This window comes from Canis lupus, chromosome 23, assembly GCF_011100685.1.
Source record: "Canis lupus familiaris isolate Mischka breed German Shepherd chromosome 23, alternate assembly UU_Cfam_GSD_1.0, whole genome shotgun sequence".
In the NCBI taxonomy this organism is placed as follows: Eukaryota; Metazoa; Chordata; class Mammalia; order Carnivora; family Canidae; genus Canis; species Canis lupus.
Window position 1 is genome coordinate 31,434,046 of NC_049244.1, and position 20,909 is coordinate 31,454,954.

A 20,909-nucleotide genomic window follows, 5' to 3' on the forward strand; every position below is an offset into this window, starting at 1 on the left:
GGAAGCTCCGCAGCCCGAGAGGTTGGAGGTGGGTCAGTAGATCCCAGCATATTCCTCAACTCTCTAGCTGACTGGCCTACTTCTTGGCAATCTTGGGGCATCCTGCAATCTATGGAAGGACATTTTCCTTTCATGAAAATGTTGGAATAATTGGAGCTGAGTGACATAAATCTGGCATGAAAATTCCTGCCGTGAGTCCTGAAGCTCAGGCTGCCAAATACCAGTGTTCTTACTCGCTTCGTCAATATTAAACAATGACTTACTCCAATGAATACAGAAGATTAAATACAGCTTCATAGGATTTCTTATTACATTAAAATCCATATTTCATAATAGCCAATAGGCTAACTACACACCTCACAATTGTTATCAATAAAATATTACCTTCAACCATTCTGAGACAGGTAAGGGGGTTTTCAGTTACAGTTGACACCAAAAGGTCAAAGGCCTTACAAAAAACCATCCCCAACTACAGACTAAGAGAAAGGAGCTGGGCATGCCTGATTTCCCCTGGTGGTTCAGCCTTTCAAGCTGAGGTCCCTATTTTAACTTCAAAACAGCTCTTGGTTCCTTATGTGAGTAGCTTGTTTTGTTCGGCTATGTGACTGAGAACAGAGGGGTAGAGCTGTCTCTAACTCTCTGGCCCTTAAGCCAGGTCTCTCTCCCCAAGAGGGTGACCAGCTGTTCCAGATTGCCTGGGAGTGAGGGAATTCCCAGAGCATGGGACTTTCAAAGTTAAAACCAGAAAAATCTGAGGCAAACTGGACAAGTTGTTCAGCCCACCCCTGGCCCATTCAGTCCTTTCATAGCTGCCTCCTCGATGCAGATCCACAAGGAGAGGGAAGGGGAGCGTGGTCCTGGCAAGAACAGTCAAATAATAATAATTTCTCCCCCGTGGTCATCCACCTACCCCAGACTCCATGCCAAAGGCTTTTCATATATTATCTCATCTGGCACCTTCCACAAATGTCTTCCCCATGAGGCCCAGACAGGTTAAGTGACTTGTGCAGGGTCACCCAGATAATGGGTGGACAGGCAGGAATAGGGACACAGGTGTACCTCATGTCAAAGGTATACTGGGAACAATATGACTATAAACCAATCATTCTTTAGTCTCTTATATCACCTAATAGTTTAACACTTTTTTCCTTGAGAAACCCTAAAATGTTTTGAAATACTGTACTCCCTCAAAATTTAACTCTATTTTATCATAAGTCTAAATTGCTCTCAATATATATAAAGTTTTTAAAAAATATGCTTATTTGAGAGAGATATTGAGCTCATGCACAGTGGGAAAGGGCAAAGAGAGAATCTGAAGCAGACTCCACACTCAGCGTGGAACTCCACGAAGGGCTCAGTCTCACGACCTTGAGATCACAACCTGAGTCAAAACCAAGAGTCAGATGCTTAACTGACTGAGCCACCCAGGAGCCCCTCAATATATATAATTTCTGACACACTGTAAATATTAAACAAAACTATCACATTACTCTTTAAAATGTATGCAAGACAGGAATGCAAAATAGCACAAACTCTGTGGAGGGAAATTTAGTAATATCTGGCAAAATTACATAACTGTTTCCCCTTTACTCAGCAATCTTACTTCTAGGAATCTATTCCAAAGACACACTAGCAAAACCAAAATGACATGTTGTAAGACTACTCACTGAAGCACTCCTTATAAGAGCAAAATACTAGAAACCCACATTTCTAGCTATCAGAGACTGTTTTAATAAGCCACTCCAGCCACAATGGAGTTCTATATAGTTATAAAAATAAATAAGGAGAGTTTCTGCATTCTTGATAAAATCCACAGGGCATATATTGTTTATGAAAAAGGCAAAATGTAGAATTATGTGTATAAGACACGACTTTTTATGTGAACTAGGGAAATATAAAGAAGTAAATAAATAAATTCATATTTGTCTACATTTCAAAACAAATGCAACAACAGCTGAAGAGGAAATGAAAAGTTTCCCACATGGGGGAGTGTAAAAGAATTAGGAAAGGACAATGAAAGCTGAATTTCTCTAAATTTCTCTTACTTTATAGTTTTGCCTTTGAAATCATGTAGATGTTTTAATTAAATAATTAAAATTTTTAAAATGAAAATATAAAGAATTGAAGAAAATTAGAACAAAATAAAATATACATAAAAACTGAATACAAAATAAAACAAATAGCCTAAATAAACATCAAATTGGTGGCTTAACCATATACAGAATTATTAGAGTGACTTTTAAAAAAAATTTTTAAAGATTTTATTTATTCATGAGAGACACAGAGAGAGAGGCAGAGACATAGGTAGAGGGAGAAGCAGGCTTCCCAGGGGGAGCCCGCTATGGGACTCGATCCTAGGACCCCAGTATCACGACCTGAACCAAAGCCAGACACTCAACCACTGAGCCACCCAGGCATCCTAGAGTTACTTTAAAATACAGTAACTTGGCCAAATATTCCAAATAAGACATATGCTAAATAAACTGCAAAGAAATCTTAAGTTGATTAGTTCAGTAATCATGTTGTGGTGATAATATTAGTAATATCATTTTGAAACTATTCTACAGGAGAAAAAATCAGTAATTACATTAGTGTTAATAGGAATCAAAATTTTCAGTGTAAGAGAAAGGAGATACAAATATAAAATTTTAAATTTAAGTCAAATTTTATAAAGTTTAATCTAAAATATTAATATTGGCTCATAATTTACTTTTATATTTTAAAACAAACACCTATTTCCTACCTCTGTCCTCTGCAAAGACCTAGAAGTAATGATCCATTCAGTAGCAATGAGCACTTCTAGCACTCAGATTATGGTCTCTAAATTACAGTCTCCCAATAAAGAGCTTCTTGGGGAAATGTCTGAAGGTCTGAAGCAGGAAATTTACAAGGTGAGCTGCACCACTTTGTCAAACTAGAAAGCAAGGATGCTATCCAAGAGTCCTGGGGTCATGACAAATATCACAGGAGGCAAGTGCCACTGGCCAGACATGGGACAATTTAAGCATCAAAAAAGAATAATGACTGCAATGGGATAAAATACATCAAATATATTAAAATATTATGCCCATGCATAATAATACAGAAACAAAAACACTGTCAGACAAAGGCGATGGGCCCTGAGCATCCCTGCATGTTCTTGCTGGATATGCAAAGAATGCCAGGCCCTGATCATTCTATATCCAGGCCATTTATCAGGGTTATGTTAGCAGCGAGTAACCTTAAGGGGATGAGTAGTTCTCCCTCTAGGACAAAGGTGACTCCTTACTGTGATACAACCCTCCTGCATATACAGCATCCACTTGGGGCACTCCATGTTGCCCCATAGGACTTGGGACAAGGAAACTGAAGTGAACATGAAGTTCATGTTCCTTGCCATGCCATGAATAATAAAGTCCTTTGTCTCTAACCAAGCAGTTGCAGCCTTTTTTTTTTTTTTTTTAAGATTTTATTTATTTATTCATGAGAGACAGAGACAGAGAGGCAGAGGGAGAAGCAGGCTCCATGCAGGGAGCCCGATGTGGGACTCGATCCCGGGTCTCCAGGATCAGGCACTGGGCTGAAGGCAGCACTAAACCGCTGAGCCACCCAGGCTACCTTAGCAGTTGCAGTCTTAAGCTGACATCCATGAGACATGAGACTGTGGCAGGCTAACTTGGTGAATTTTCATAAGATCTTAGACACCCATCTCACCTGTCACCTTTGGCAGTTATTAGGACATCAGCTTATTATTTTGTAAATTAGTGAAAAGAAAGTATAATCCCTGCACAAACCATATTCCAGGGTAACTAAATAGTTGCTGTAGGAAAGATCTTTGTTAGAGAATTTTAGCTAATAAGTTCAGAAGAGGTGGAAAGAATTTGAAAATCATCACTTTGCATACCTTAATGTAATAATGAATTTAGGCAATGTTCACTAATGGCTGCCTTTTAAAACCACTAGCTAGAATGTTGGTAGAAAACTCTACAGTGCACCAATCTATAAAGAACTGTCTCACGGAAACAGAGATAACAAACATTATGTGACTCCTGCTGTAATCAAATAGGAAATTATGCCATTTATGAAATGTTCTTATAGAATATTGCCCATGAATCTGAGTTAACCTTCAGACTTAACTACCATTCACAGAAAAGACAGAGAACAGAGAAACATATGAATGACACCAAGATGGTGCAAACCACAAGGTCTAGAAAACTGGAAACTATAGAACAGATGCCTTGGTTTCTCCAATAAACAAATGACCAGGGGAAAAAAAAAGAGGTAGAACTACTAGATACTGAAAGATTTAAGAGACATGTGAACCAAATGCAATCAATATGTGAACTCTGGGCCCTCATTTAAACAAACTATCTCGGTAAAAAGCCATTCATGAGACAATTGGGGAATTTAAATAAGATAGGATATTTGATGATATTAAGGAATAATTGTTAACTTCTAGGTGTTAGAGGAGTCCTTCTTAGAGACTGAAGTGTTCACAGATGAAATGTTATGAGTCTGGAATTTGCTTTAAAATAACTCAGTGGCCAGAGGCAGGAGAAGAGGGGGAGGAGAGGGAGGAGAGGTTGGAGATGAAACAAGATCTATCATGTGTTCATTATTAAAGCAGGTCATGGGCACATGGGGATTTGTTTTACTATTTTCTTTAGTTTTGTGATTGAAATTTTCCAGAGTGAAAAAGTATTTTTAAGCAAAATGGTACTATTCTTAGGCTTCTTAAATAATGCAACTAATGAAATCCAAATACATAATAATTATGTATTTGGCAGAATTAGAACAGTACATCAAATCTGAGAAGAAGGAATTAATCCTATTGAAATGAAGTTGCTTTTCTAAAGGTTGTGAGCAGAATACTTAACAGCATTCAGGAACATTTTGTCCCAAGCCCATACCTAAATAGATAGCCTGTTTTAAATTTACTTTTTGGGAATTATTACCATAAAGAAAAAGTAAAAATACTGTCAATCATGTGAAAGACGTCAGATTTTTGGATATCAAAAAGGGTCCACACATTTGGAAAGCTTGGAACCCATGGGACTGGGAGTAGGCAGAAATGTCTCTTCTCAGATGTGTCAGCTTTCTCCAGCCCAACTTCTCACCCCATCCCTGAATCCACTAGGTACCATTACTCTGCCTCTCAGGTTGTGGCATAAACCTGCCATTGGGCTCTCCTGGGCCCAGCTCACTCAGGTTGGTCCTTCTCCCTTCTGTCTCTGCTTGCCCAACACTCTACAGCCAATGTGTCCAGGCCTGCAGTCCTTCGTATGTGACATGGTATGGGAAAGGGGAAGCCTCTTGCCCTATTGTAAATCTGCCCACAAGGATGCAGACTCAGTCCTCCCAGACTACAGGGAACGGCCATGATTTTTGACCCCTTCCTCCCCGCATGTCTTCCCCTCCATCCTTACTTTTCCTCCTTTGGGTCTTCAGGTAGACCTTCCTTCACCCCTACCCAGAAAGGCAACCTTCTGTGTGTTCTTAGGGCCCAACAGCAAGCCCACAATAGCTCCAATGTTATGCTGGCTTCCTAGGAAGTTGGCCAGGCTGGAGCCACTTGAGCCTTCCCAGTGCTCTTTGGGCTCTGCTCCTGATGAAAAATGAAGAATTGCACATGGAGTGGGAAGGGACAGAGAAGAGGTCAGCATAAGAGAGCATGTGGTAAAGGAGAAGGATGGGCGTAAAGGCCTCTCAGGAAGGCACAGTCTGCTAATATTCATAGAGTTAAAGAGGAGTCCAGGAGACAATGATCAGATCGACAGTCGCAGGCCCTCACTCAGAGACTGTTAGTAAGCTAGGGCAAGGATGTGGGGATCCTGGAATAAGGAGAAGGAGGGACAGCTTGGGGGAAGAGAGCCAGTCAGTTACTGATTCATTATTCAGGAAGCAGATGTTGTGAGAGACCCTGGCTGAATTGCAATGCCTGAGATGTAGTCCTACAGCTAAAGCCTCCCTATTTAGAAGATGTTACAGAGTCTGATGCCTGGGGGACCTCCATTAGAGCTCAGAGCTCCTGGGGGCTGGCCCCAAGAGCTCCATGGTTTGTCAGAAGCCACCTGTCAGTGTTTCAGGCTTCCCAAACCTTGACAATAAGGCCATAGACCCCTCTCCCAGCAATCAAACTCCTGTCTAGGAAAGTTTGGCTGGAAATACAGTGATATCAGGACAGATGAGAAGAAATGAAGGGATTCCCCAGAACTCCTGTCTGTGGCAAACAGCTGGGCAAGCTGGGCCCCTGCAGAGAGGAAGAGCCATCAAATAGGAAATGCTCCTAGATGAGGGACTGAGTGAAAAAGTTGGCAGAGCTTGGCCATGGAGAGAGTCCAATGCTTTTGACTCTCTAACATCCATCCTCAAGTTGGCAATACCCCCAAAGTGGCAGCATAGGCAGGGAGGATGCGATCTCGAGGAGCATTAGGTCCCCAAGAAAGAGCCCCTGTGAGTCTAGCTCCCCAATACATCTGTTCAAAGACACTTAGAATCACCCGTGAATTTCTAGTGTATCTCTGACCCTCTCCCCACCTTATACTTCTGGTTTCTCTAGGGCAGATCAGGGACTGACTTTGGGTCAGTTTGGTTTAAAATCAGATACTGACCTTGAAAAAATGACTTAACCTCTCTGAGCCTATAAAAAAAAATGCTTGTTCTACAAAATGAGGATGGAAATTCTGACTGCCTCAGAGATTTGAGGTGAGGGATATAATGATTGGTCTCCAATGTGGCCTGGCACCCAGAAAGGGCTTGATACCTAGAGAGTGTCATTAATATCAATGTGGGCCCTAACATGTTACTTGCATAAGGAGGGGAGCCATCTTTAGGGAGGGAGTGTTGGTCAGTCTGTCTCCTTGTGACTGGGCAACAAAAGTGCTGGTTCCTGTTAGGCAGGTGGTAAGGGAAAAGTTTTACCTGTCACAGGAACTGCCCTGCCCAAGACTCCCTTTGAGGCTGAGTAAGAAGTCTGAGTGAGGTGAAGTTTGGAGATAGTTACAGAACCCACTGGTCATAGCCCTGGCTTCTGCAACACTTCCAATGCCTGGAGGCTGTGAAGGAGACACTGCAGATATTATTCTCCCCCTTTCTCAGGAGTGTTAGAGGGCATGAAGGTAAATCCTGAGTTCTGTGGGAAGGACTCATGCTTGAAGGCTGACAGGTCTGTGTGCAAATCCAGGCGCCTGGGTGGACCAATTGGTTAAGTGTCTGCCTTCAGCTCAGAACATGATCCCAGGGTCCTGGGACACAGCCCTGCCCTGAGCTCCCTGCTCAGTGGGGAGCCTGCTTCTCCCCCCTCACCACTTATGGTCTCTCACTCTCATTCATAAATAAATTAAATAAATAAATAAATAAATAAATAAATAAATAAATAAATAAATAAAATAAATAAATAAATAAATAAATAAATAAATAAATAAATAAATAAAATCTTAAAAAAAAAATCCAGGTTTGGCCTCTTAGCTGCATGGCTGGGACAAAACCAAAGCCCTCTGAACCAGTTTCTCCATCTCTAAAATGGAAGTAATGGGGATCCCTGGGTGGTGCAGCGGTTTGGCGCGGGCCTTTGGCCCAGGGCGCGATCCTGGAGACCCGGGATCGAATCCCACGTCGGGCTCCCGGTGCATGGAGCCTGCTTTTCCCTCTGCCTATGTCTCTGCCTCTCTCTCTCTCTCTGTGACTATCATAAATAAATAAAAATTAAAAAAATAAAATAAAATGGAAGTAATGATACTGATCTCACAGAGCAGTGCTACAAACAACAAGACCATGCATGCAATGTGCCCAGCACAGCGTGGGGCATACAGTGGATGCTAAACACTCATCAGGACCCCTTTTCATCCCCTTCTGCTAGGGATGTGACAACCACAACCCTGGGCCTGGCTTCCAGCCAAGGATGCCGACTCACACAAGATGGCTAGATGACATCGGTGCAGGTGTGGTAAGAAGTGGGTGACAGTGCTTGCCTTATCTGTTAGAAAGGCAATCCTTGGAGTCTCCATTCCTAAAAAAAATCAGTGAAGACTTGTACAGCTTTTATTTCTGAGAAATTGGGTTGTGTTCTTCCCTGGAAGGCTTCTCTGAGTGCCTGTCATGCCCCCAGGTTTGTGTCGGTACCCTCCTCACAATTCTGCAGCTCTAATACTTGTCCCACTGGGCATTTACACGTCTGTCTCCCTGCCAGATGATGAGCCCCGGGAGGGCAGGGCTGGGTCTTGTTCATCACTGAATCACTGGCACCCAGCACAAGGGACCTTCCAGTACCATCACTGGGCCTCAAACAGGAATGAGAACATTCAAACATCAGGCTGGACCCTGTCCTCCAGATGGCACAGAGAGATACCCTTCCCTCTCAGAAGCCAAAGAGGCTACAGCTGGACTACTCTGACTCCATGACCATCTAGGCATGATACATAGCTCATTAAGAAATCAGGCTTGGGGAACCTGGGTGGCTCAGTCAGTTAAACATCTGACTCTTGGTTTTGGCTCAGGTGGTGTCATGGAATTGAGCCCCATATTGGGCTTTGCACTCAGCAGGGAATGTGCTTGAGATTTTCTCTCTCCCTCTCCCACTGCCCCTCTCCCCTCCCCGAAAATAAATAAATAGATCTTTAAAAAAAAAAAAAAAAAAAAGAAGAAATTAGTCAACTTGAATAGGCTGACCTTGCTAGTTCTCCCCAGCCTCTCAAGCTCACTCATTCATTTAGCCTGTGTGCAGTGACAAGTCCCTGTTATCTCAGGGAGGGAACAAGAGTTTGGGCTGGGCAAGAATACACTTCCTGAAGGGCAGGGCAGCCCCACAATGGGAGTGGGCAGCTACTCTTACCTGCCCCTAACCACTCATGCAATTTCCGGCTGAGCTACTATGCTTCCTGTAGTCCACTCCCTGAAGAGGGGAGTGTCTGAACAGTGAGGTGTGGGGTTTCATTAAGCCTACATAACCTAGACTAGCAGGCTATTGTAAAGTTTTTGACTTTTACCATGAATGAAATGGGAACCACTAGAGGGTTTTGAACTGGAGAGTGACATGCTCTGAATTACCTTTTAATAGGATCCATCTGGTTTCTAGGTTGAGAATAGCCTGAAGTAGGGGCAGAGCTGGAAGTGTGAAATCACTTACAGAACTACTTGATACTGATATTCAGTGTGCACTTCCCATGAGCCAAGGCTTAATCCTTACACAAAGAAACAAAGCAAAGCAAAAAAACAACAACAACAAAAACAAACTATGAAGTAGGTATAATTATACATACTCTTTATATAAATCAGAAAACTGAGACAAAGAGGTTAGGTAACTGCCCAAACATACAGAGCAGGTAGCTGGTAAAGTCAAGATTTTAATTCAGGCATTCTGGATCTAGAGTCCGTGCATTTAACTAGCTCACTATATAGAGTATATAAGAGGTCATCTGACTCTGGACATATTTCAAAAGAAGAATCATAAGATCTAATAATGGCATTATGTGGGAAATCAAGAAAGAAACCAAGAATGGTCCTAAGATGTATTTCTTACTACTTCTATTCAACAGAATACTGGAGGTACTAGCCTAGGTAATAAGGCAAGAAAAAGAAATAAAAAAGATAAGGATTGGAAAGGAAGAAGCCAAACTGTCTTTATTTTGCAGACAACATGCTCATATATGTTAAAAATCTTAAGAAATCTACCAAAAGAAGTTACTAGAAGAAATAAGAGAATTTAGAAAGTTTGTAGGACACAAAGTCAATATATAAAAATCAATCTTATTTCTATATACCAGCAATGAACTGAAAAATGAAACTAAAACTACCAATTATAATATCAAAATATATGAAAGAGATAAATTTCACAAAGTATGAACACATCCTGTTCACTAAAAATTATAAAATATTATTAAAAGAAACTAAATAAAATCTTTAAAAAACAAAGAGATATGCTATATTCATGGTTGGAAGACCCTACATTGTTAAGATGTCAATTCTCCTTCAATTTGAACTATAGACTCAATACTATTCCAACCAAAATCCCAGCAGGTAGTTCTGATAGGAATAGGAAAACTGATATGAAAATTTATATGGAGGGCAGCCCCGGTGGTGCAGCGGTTTAGCACTGCCTGCAGCCCAGGGTGTGATCTTGGAGACCCTGGATCAAGTCCCACATCAGGCTCTCTGCATGGAGCCTGCTTCTCCCTCTGCCTGTGTCTCTGCCTCTCTCTGTGTGTCTCTATGAATAAATAAATAAAATCTTTTAAAAAAATTTATACGGAAATAACTAAGGATGTAAAAATCAAAATAATCTTGAAAGAGAAGAACAAATTTGAAGAACTTATACTATACTTGATTTTCAGATATACTAGAAAGCTATAGTAATCAAGAAAGTGTGTTATAGGTGTAAGATCAATGGACAGATTAGATGGTATAGAAATAAACCTATGCATAAATGGTCAATTGATATTCCACAAGTGATATCATCTTTTCAGTAATGCTGGAACAACTGAATATCTGTAAAGGGAAAAAGGCTCCTCAATTCTTACCTTACATTATATACAAAAATTAATTTGAACTGGAGCATGGACTTAAATGTAAAAGCCAAAACTATAAAATTTCTAGAATATAGGATTAAATCTTTGTGACCTAGGGAAAAGCAAAGATTTCTTAAACAGGATACAAAAAGCACTAACTAGAAGAGAAAAAGTGATCACTTAGATTTTATAAAAATTAAAAACTTCTGCTCTTCAACAGATACTACTGAGAAAATGAGAAGCTACAAACCAAGAGAAAATATTCATGTTAGAAAAAAATTGCATCTAGAATATATAAAGAACTTTCACAACTCAATAGTAAGATGACAAATAGGGGCATCCAGAATGGCTTAGTCAGTTGAGCATCTGACTCTTGTTTTCAGCTTGATCGTGATCTTGGGGTTATGGGATTGGAACCTGCATTGGGCTCCACACTGGGCATGGGGCCTGTGTGGGATTCTCTCCCTCAGCCCCTCCCCCTGTTCACATGCTCTCTCTTTCAAAATAATAATGATTATGATAATAATCATAATAATAATACAAACAACCCAATTTTTTTAAATGGGCAAAAGATTCCAACAGATACTTTATAAAAGAAAACTTATGAATGACATAGCACATGAATAGCACATGCAAGGATGCTCAAGCCATTAGTAATCAGTGAATAATGGATTAAAACAACAATGAGAAACCACTATATATGCAATGACTCACAAGAATGGTTAAAATTTAAAAACAGACAACACAAAATGTTGGTGAGAATGTGGAGCAACCAAAACTCTCAGACATTGCTCATACATCATGGGAATGTAAAATGGTAAAAAACAGTTTTATACAGTTTCTTATAAAGTAAAACACATTCTTGCCATATGACCTAGCAATCTCACTCCAAGGTTTTAGGAGAAATAAAAACATATGTCTACAAAAAAACTTGTACACAAATATTCATGACAGCTGTACCAGAATAGGCCCCAGACTGGAAACAAACCAGATATATTCCACAGATGAATGGGTAAACATATTGTAGTATATGCACACCACGGAATACTACTCAGCAATAAAAATGGACTAAATCTCTAAAACATTATGCTGGGCAAACAAAGCTGGACATAAAAGAATATATACTGTATGATTTCATTTATTTGTTTTTAAGATTTAATTATTTATTCATGAGAGACACAGAGAGAGAGGCAGAGACATAGGCAGAGAGAAAAGCAGGCTCCATGCAGGGAGCCCGATGTGGGACTTAATTCTGGATCCCAGGATCACGCGCTGAGCCAAAGGCAGACTCTCAATCGCTGAGCCACCCAGGGATCCTGTGTATGATTTCATTTATATGAAGTCCTAGAAAAGGAAAAACTAATCTATAATGACAGAAATAGACTGGTACTTTCCTGGGGTGGGGGAGGGATTGGCTTACAAAGGGACTGGAAAGAACTTCTGGGGGTGATGCACATGTTCTACATGTTGGTCTGGGTTCTGGCTATTCAAGTGTATACATTTTTAAAATACTTAAAAAGGATACATTTTATTGTATGTAAATCTATAGTATCTAAAAATTACTCTAATAAAATAGATTTTCAAAAATTAAGAGAGAATAGGAGAACTAGAGACAGTACAGAGTGGGAGAAGTTCTCTGTGGTTCATGCAAAGTCCAGGATTAGCATACAATAAATTGTCAGTAATTATTTTAATAAATCAAGAGGTGATGGAGAAGGAAGGAATAGCAGGAAATGATGAGAAGAGAGAGGTTACCCAGAGACATTACTCAGGAAAGCAAGGTAGTAGTGCTGCAGTCCCAACAGTCCTGGGTTGGAGTTCCTCTGCCCCTCACCAGCTCTCTTCCTCCTCAAACCAATCTCTGAATGAAAGAGATAAAGCCTGATGAGATCATTCATGACAAGGCCTGAACACATGCCAGGCCTCAATCAATATTAGATGTCATACTTGCAACAAAGAAGCCCCATAGAGCCCTCTGGCCGCTTCTTTGCTCTGGACATGACCTAAGCACACACACGTCCCTGGCTTCTACCTTCCTGCCCTGCTCTTCCTGACATTCTCGAAAGAGCTGGCCTCAGAAAGTGAGAGCAGCTCTTAGTCCCCAAGTGAGGGTGTGCTATCTGTCTCTTTGCGGCTGCCCAGGGGATGCCTGTGTCCCCTGGGGCCTGAGGACAGGCTGCTGATGTAATCTCTGCTGTTATTCTTCTCAGAGAATGTCTGAGATTCTTTAGGTGGGACTAAATAACAAAGGGGACTTCCTCTTTGGATTATACTGCTTGTCCCAACATCAGAGGCCTCTCTGGACACAGGAGCTCCAGACCTCTGTCCCTTACCCTGCAAAATCACAAGGAGGATTTGCTGGTCCACAGAGATAACAGCAGGGCAAAGAATAATGACTGTGGGGGTGTGTTCCCCAACTCGGCTGTGTTCCCGGAAAGGAGGAAGAGACAGAGGTCAGGGAAGCATGGAGCTGGGAGGAGCCATAGGATCTAGCCCTGCATTTTCTAAGTGTGATATGTGGGATCACTGTATATAGGATGGGACACACATTGTTGTTCTAAGCATATTACTTATATTTATGACACTTCTTACTCATGTCATGTCAGGTTTTCTATTTATCATAGACATATGTTAAGTTGCCTTTTAAAATGATTACACTTAAGGGTTTTTTTTTAAATAGGTCTTTTTAAAGAAGAGTGTTAAGTAAATAATGGAACAGATTCTATACAAATACAGCCCAACACACAGATAATACGCAAACATCTGAAATTTAGATAACATTGATATACCAATACTTCATCTATCAGATTAGGAAAGGGACCCTCTGGGGTCCCACAGTTTTTTTAATGTTTTTGATTTTTTAAATGATTTTATTTATTTATTTGACACAGAGAGAGAACACAAGCAGGGGTAGAGGCAGAGGGAGAGGGAAAAGCAGGCTCCTATTGAGCAGGGAGCCCAATACAGGGCTCAATTCCAGGACCCCAGGATCATGACCTGAAGGCAGATACTTCACTAACTGAGCCACCCAGGTGCTGCCCAGCCCCCAATCCCCCAGAAGTTTTAATAGTAAGATTCTTAGTAGCAAAAACAGCAGCTCCTAGGAACCCTGATCCCTGGAGACAGGCGGCAAAGAAGGTTCAGGAAGCAGTGTTGAGTTGGTCAAGGGTCATGGGAGAGGTTCAGACCTAGCCAGGCACTGCTAATTTCAGGGCTCCCTCCAAGACCCCCAGAGCATTCCCCAGGGCTAGGGAAACCTAACCCTTGGTACCCTTGGTTGTTCTCTAGTAAACATGCTTTAGTCACAAAAGAAAAAAGGCCTTACCCTCATGCTTCTGTCTTTAGTTGCCAACCCTGACATTGTTTAGCCAAACGCTAGGCTGGGAGGAGCAAGGAGAGGAGCTGCTTGCCCTGTATGCCAGGAATCCACCCCTCATCAGGCCCCATGTGCTAAAAATAGCACAATGTCCCAAAAATAGCACAAAATAGCTGTGTCCCCAGCTCCAGGCCAGGCCCTGGCAGACACTTGTCATTGAGTTCTCCTGATACTCCATTTGAGGTAGGCCCCATGATTATCCCCCTTCAGAGCTGAGGAAACCACATCTCAGAAATGTTCAGAACTTATACAAAGTGCAAGTACAGCCAGTAGGTGGCAGAGCGGGGAACAGAACCCTGCACTGTCTGAGGTTAAAGGCTGTCCCTATCCTGTCTCCTCTCACTTTATCTTAGCACCCTGAGTTCAGTGCAACCAGAGCCAGTCCCTGCATGATGCCAGCCACCCCTCCCAGCCTCTCACTGTTTTTGTTTGTCTGTTTGTTTGTTTGTTTGTTTGTTTAAGGGAGAAATGACCCAGCTTGGTGGAGCATTTGATAACACCTGCTCATCCAAGAGCTAAGACCTATAGTCTCTTTTTACAAATAAAGAAACTGAGGCTCAACTTGATGGGATGAGCACTGGGTGTTATTCTATATGTTGGCAAATTGAACACCAATATATATATATAAAAGAAACTGAGGCTCAGAATAATAAAGGGATTAGTCTGGGGTCATACATCTGGTGAGACCTGGGATTCAAAGCCAGTACAGAAAGCTCTCCCCCAATCTCCAGGGTCCCTAAGAGGAGGGGGACTCTTGCCCAGAGTGAGCAAGACTGATGAGAGAAAGCCGTGCCCCCTTTAAGGTACTCACTCTCTGTTTCCTGAGTTTCTGAGGCCCAGTACCAGGACCACCCCAGGTCAAACGACGTTTTTGGACTTATTTCTAAGGATCACAAGTCCTGAAGAAAATATAGCATCCCAAGGTGGAGGGCCTATGAAGATAGTAAGACCTCTCAAACTACTACATAGTCCACCCAGGGAGAAGATTGTTTCCATGAGGCAACAAAAGGACCAGATTGGGGTCACCCTCGTCCAGGTTTGAATTCCAGCTGAGACATTTACCCACTATGTGTCCATAGCCATGTTAATCTATCTCTTTTTGTTAATATACTTACATATAACATTAGGGTAATAATACCAACTTCAGAGGGTAGCTACAAGATATGTACCACCTCTAGCAAACCTTATGGAACATAGTAACTACTCAATAAACTAACAGTAATAGCAGTCATTGAAGTAACTGTACTAGGGTTAGGCATTCAACTTTTTTTGCTTTCATACCCTCCTGATCCTATACCTTCTTTCAATTCCTATGGGTATTCTAGCTGTCTCTGATTTTTTTTTTCTCTACTATCTTTGCTTATCTTTTATCTTTTCCTGAAAAACCATCCCCTTCTCTTTCTTGGTGTCTAAATTCAATCCATCTTTCATGATACATCTCCTTACAGGTCTTTCCCAGGGAAGAAAATAGGCTGAAATTAAGTAGTCACTAGGTATATCAGGAACCAAGGTCAAGGCCCCCCAGACTCTGGAAGAATCTAAGACCTGGAGATAAATGTATGCACTCCATGACCTTCAACTTTTCACTTACCCATCTACTTACCTACCACCCACTCCCACCATCTATATCATATCCACCTCTTTGCCTACTTATTCACCTGTATTACTTAGGATAGGGTAAATAGTTTGGCACTGTTCTAACAGTGCCAAATTTCATCTGTCCTTTGTTCTCTTTTCTCTCTTTTTCAGCCTACTCTTGGATCAATCAAGGATTTTTTTTATCTCCTTCTCCTTCGTTGGCTTATAAGCAATAACTCTATGCTGTTTTAGTTGTTGCTTTAGAGTTTATAGCATACATATAATACTTGTCAGTCTACTTTCAAATGGTGTTACATCACATCAAGATATTTTCACTAGGTAAAAAATTCTAGGGTGACAGTTCTTATTTTTCGGCACTTAAACAATGTTTTTAGATTATATTTCTATTTTGCATTTATTGCAATGAGAAATATACATCTTTTTCCCCCTCTAGCTACTTTTAAGATTTTTTTTCTTTATTTCGTTTTAAGCAATTTATGGAGCATCTTAGTGTATTTTTCTTCTGTATGAGATTTGCTGTATCTTGGATATCTAAGTTCATTGTTTTCATCTAGTTTGGAAAATAAAAGGCAACAACAACAACAACAACAAAAACAAAACAAACAAACAAAAAAAACCAAAACTACCAGATGATCCTAATAGGATCCAGCAATCCTACTTCTGGGTATGTATCGACATACAGTGGAACATTATTTAGCCATGAGAAAGAAGGAAATCCTGCATGGATGGACCTTGAAGGCATTATGCTAAGTAAAATAAGTCAGGCAGAGAAAGACATATACTTATGACCCTTCATTTGTGGAATCTAAAAAATAAAAAGCCAGAATGATGGTTACCAGAGGCTGGTGGGTAGGGGAATGGGGAGATGTTGGTCGAAGGGTACAAACTTCTAGCTTCAAGTTAAATCCTGGGGATCTGATGTACAGTATGGTGATTATAGTTGACAGTACTGTATTGTACGCTTGAAAGTTACTAAGACAGTAGATCTTAAACATTCTCAGCACAAAAAAAGAAACAGTAATCATACAATGTGATGGAGGTATTAGCTAATGCTATGGTGGTAATAATCAGTTGCAATATATCTTTATGTGTATACACTTATGTGATATACTTATGTGTATCAAAACAACACACTGTAAACAGCACATCAAACTTATATAATGTTATATGTTAACTATATCTCAATAAAGCTGAAAAAAAATGTTTTTCATCTCTTTTCTCCCCTCCACTCCTTCAGCGACTCTAGTTACATGTATAGTAGGATGCCTGATGTCCTAGAGTCCACTGATGCTTTGTTTGGAGTATTTCTCCTTTGTGTTTTATATTGGGTTACTTTACCACTCTGTCTTCAAATTCACTAATCTTCTCTCCTCCAGTATCTACCTTATGTAACATCCTGTGTCTTTTTTTTTTTTTTTTTTCTGTGTCTTTTTTATATCCCAGGCATTGAAGTGTTCATGGCTCTAAGTTTAATTTGGTTATTCTTTATATCTTCCATGTCTATTTAACATGTTCAAGTTTTAATCTATCTTCCTGAACATATGGATCATAGTTCTGATAATTGTGTTAAAATCCCAACCTACTGATTCTTTCATGTACATAATCTCTGGGTTAGTTTTTGTTAATTGATTTTTCTCTTCATTATGGATCACGTATTTTTGCTGCTTTGCAGACCTGGCAATCTTTGAGTGTATGCCAGACATTTAGAATTTTACCCTCTTGGGTGCTAGATATTTTTGTATTCCTACAAATATGTTTGATTCTTGTTGGGCATGATTAAGTTACTTGAAACCAGTTTAATTCTTTTGGGTCTTGGTTTGAGCTTTGTTAGAGAGGTAGTGTTTAGTATGGGTCTACTCCCCCCCACCCCCAACTGAAGTAAACTCTTCTGTACATTCTATCTGATGCCCTGTGACTTATGAAACTTTCCTCTCTGGGTTGTGGGAACAGGCATTGTCTGTCTCTGTGTGAACTACAGGGATTTTCTCTTTGGCCCTTTTCAGGTGATACTTTCCCCTGCCTTATGAAATTTCCTCATACACATGCATGGCCAGTACTCAGCTGAACACTCCAGGGACCTTCTCTAGATTTCTAGAGTTCTCTGTGCAACTGTTCCTTTCTGATGATCAGCCTGGCAAAGTCAAGCCACTCTGGCCTCCTAGCTCTATCACCTTAACTTGAGGAGACTGCCAAGCTCTCCCTGGGTCTTCCCCTCCAGGCATAAGGCTGGGGCCATCACAGGGTGCATTTCATTTGCTTCTCATCCTTCAGGGATCACCCTTCTTCATTGCTTCTTCATTGCCAATTACTTAATGACATTGTTTTATATATTTGTCTAATTTTTTAGTTGTTTTGGGTGGAAGTAAACCTGGTCTATTAGTCCACTTTGGTCAGAATCAGAAGTTGCAAATGTTCACCTTTCGATATTGTAAATCTGAAATGAAATGTCTATTAGTTATCCAATTTGTTCAATTCATTGTGTCCATTTCCTGAGAACTAGCAAATGGCTTGGCTGCTGACAGAGAAGACAAGTTCCTAGGATGTTTCGTGTATGGAAGACCGTGAGGCCTAAGCTTGCCTCCCACTGCACACCACTGCCACTCTGACAACTGTTTAAGTCTTGAACAGTCAAAACTGTTTTTGGGCCAGGTTTTCTGTTCCTTACAAAATTTAATTCCTCCAGATACTATGTTGCTAATCTATTTGCTTTCAGTTCCATGTACTAATCATCATCAAGGTTCTTTCCTGGTCCTAATACTCAAATCTCAAAGTGCTTTCTCACCCCTTCCCTTGCTTCTCTCTTGATGTAAAGGCAGTTACCAGCCTACCAGCTACCAGCTTGAACTAAAAGGCCAAAATGAAGCTGTATGCCCTTAGTGCTTTATCCAGCTAAGTTCTACTGAGCTTTTATAGGTCAAATCTTTTAAAAATCTTATCTCTTCCTAGTTGGGGCTTCCAATTACTGGGCTTTCCCCCCCTTTAAGGTGCCACATTTCTGGAATCTCTGAAACTTCCTTTCATTTTTACTTTTACACCAGCTGAGTCCTTCCTGAACACACAGGATTCTTGCAGTACCATGTCATCACAGCCAATAACATTCACACAAACCAAGACCCCACTCTCCATTCTTTGCTCTGGACCTGAGGACTTATTAGGTATGTGGTCTTCCTCTTACATTTAAAAAAAAAAAAAAAAGCATCATTTTATCAAATAGCTTTTCACTAACAACATGAATCTCTACTTCTCCAGCCCTCAATATAGCTTCCTCACTGCTTACCACCTAACTCTAAGCCAATGCCATATAGTACAATTTTATTCCAGTAATACACCTCTTCCTTTCCCACTTTCTGTATCTGTCAGGATGGACCAATAGCTTTGACAAACCTAATCTCGGTGGCATCTTATGCCCATCCAAGCTTGGATGAGCCATAAGCCAACTTACCCACAGCTGTTCTCAAAATGTCTTGGATAGGCAAAGGCTAATACACGATTTAGGAATGATGAAAAGTGTTGGCATCATATTCTAGACTCCCAAGTGTGTACTTATCCCTTCAGAAGGCCCCATTGAAACACATTCTTCTCTAAGGTTTCCAATGTTAAGGGCACAACCAAGGAATCACCAGAATAATTCTCTAGTGTCTGACCTGTAAGTCCCTCAGTGCCATGATTAGACTGACCTGGAATTTTTTCGCTGCTTGGGGTGTGTACAAGATGCCAAGAGCTCACAGGAACCGCCTGAGGGCAAAACTCTCCAACCTAGGGGCCACCATCACAGGGACAACTGGTGTTTCTTTTTTTTTTTTCTTTTTTTTTTCTTTTTTCTTTATTTATGATAGGCACACAGTGAGAGAGAGAGAGAGAGAGAGAGAGGCAGAGACACAGGCAGAGGGAGAAGCAGGCTCCATGCACCGGGAGCCCGACGTGGGATTCGATCCCGGGTCTCCAGGATCGCGCCCTGGGCCAAAGGCAGGCACCAAACCGCTGCGCCACCCAGGGATCCCACAACTGGTGTTTTCATTTTTCCTCTGGCACATGGGGCTGTGGCTCTTGTGTGCTTGACCTAACAGATTTCCCCAGTAATACCTGTGGGATGTGGTGATGATGATGGAGGTGAAACTGGTTTCAATATGACTCAGTGGAGAAGGGGCTTTTGTAATATAGATAAGCTTTAGGGTCTCCCCTGAGATGAGAGCTCTACTACAGCTTTACCACTGTGAGGTGGTGGACACCAATCAAATCTCCTCAAGTATCATGAGTTGGACTGGCTTCTGTCCTCTGTCTCTTACATGCCACCCAACCTCTGACCAAGGTCTTGAACAAGGGTAAGGAGTTGTGTTTGAAACCCCCCCGCCCCGGGGCTTGGTGGGACTGTCCTCAGACTGAGGCCCAGGGTGACTCCTGGGGGAGCAGGTGGCAGCTGGGAGGCTGCCCATCACTCTGGCCCCTAGGACCATGGCCCTTTCCCCACAACCATCCTTCCTTACCCTTCTCTGACCTCTCAGCCAGTTTTGTTCTGGTGCAAGCATCTGTTGCTCCCCTCCAAAGGCCCACCTCAAAGTCTGGTGCCCCTGAAAACACACCTTCTAGCACACACATAGGAAAATGATTGATTCTATCTTAGCCTGCTGATCAAAGGTTCCCATGGGAAACCTGAGCTAAAACAAACCAACCAAATAAAACCTGCCCAAAGACAAAGACAGGGCTGCATGCAGTAAAACCCAAAGGGACAACTGGTGTTTCTGAATTTTAACATGCAGACATCACCTGTGGCTCTTGTTAAAATGCAGATTTGGATTCTGGAACTCTCAGGTTATGCTGATGAAGCAGACTACAAACCACACTGTGAGATAGCAAAGCAGGCAGCAAGGAGCACAGCATGGCCTCCCTCCAAAGACAAGCTACGCAGGGCCTTCCCTGAGCTTAGCCAAATGCCATGGTGGGCAATGGGGCTATAGCGGGGGCAAAGGGGCCAGAGTTCCCTGTTTAGAGGTGTTCTCCATGGGGCTTGGCCCTGGTGCTCACAGAACCCAGATCTGTACCACTTCTCAGGATCTCTGATCCAACCTCCCTTCCCTTAACATATATATATATTTTATTTTAAGTATGCTCTACACTCAGTGTGGGGCTTGAACTCATGACTACAAGATGAAGAGTCGCACACCTCATGCTTCACCTACAAAGCCAGCCAGGTGTTCCCTCAACATCCCTTCCTTTAAAGTAAATTCTGGGGGATCCCTGGGTGGCACAGCAGTTTGGCGCCTGCCTTTGGCCCAGGGCGCGATCCTGGAGACCCAGGATCGAATCCCATGTTGGGCTCCCGGTGCATGGTGCCTGCTTCTCCCTCTGCCTATGTCTCTGCCTCTCTCTCTCTCTCTGTGTGTGACTATCATAAATAAAAAATAAAAAAAATAAATAAAGTAAATTCTGGTTGGGGAACTTTTCTGTGTTTTGTT

At 41.5% G+C, this 20,909-nt stretch overlaps 1 long non-coding RNA gene across 1 annotated transcript; it reads right to left on the bottom strand.

The window, feature by feature from the left end:
• Window positions 1-11,765: 11,765 nt before the first annotated feature.
• Window positions 11,766-16,202, bottom strand: LOC119865309. The gene is made up of 3 exons (XR_005377041.1): window positions 13,807-16,202; window positions 12,237-12,342; window positions 11,766-11,825 (listed from the first exon to the last, which is right to left on the bottom strand). It is a non-coding gene; the product is annotated as an uncharacterized LOC119865309 (long non-coding RNA).
• Window positions 16,203-20,909: the final 4,707 nt, after the last annotated feature.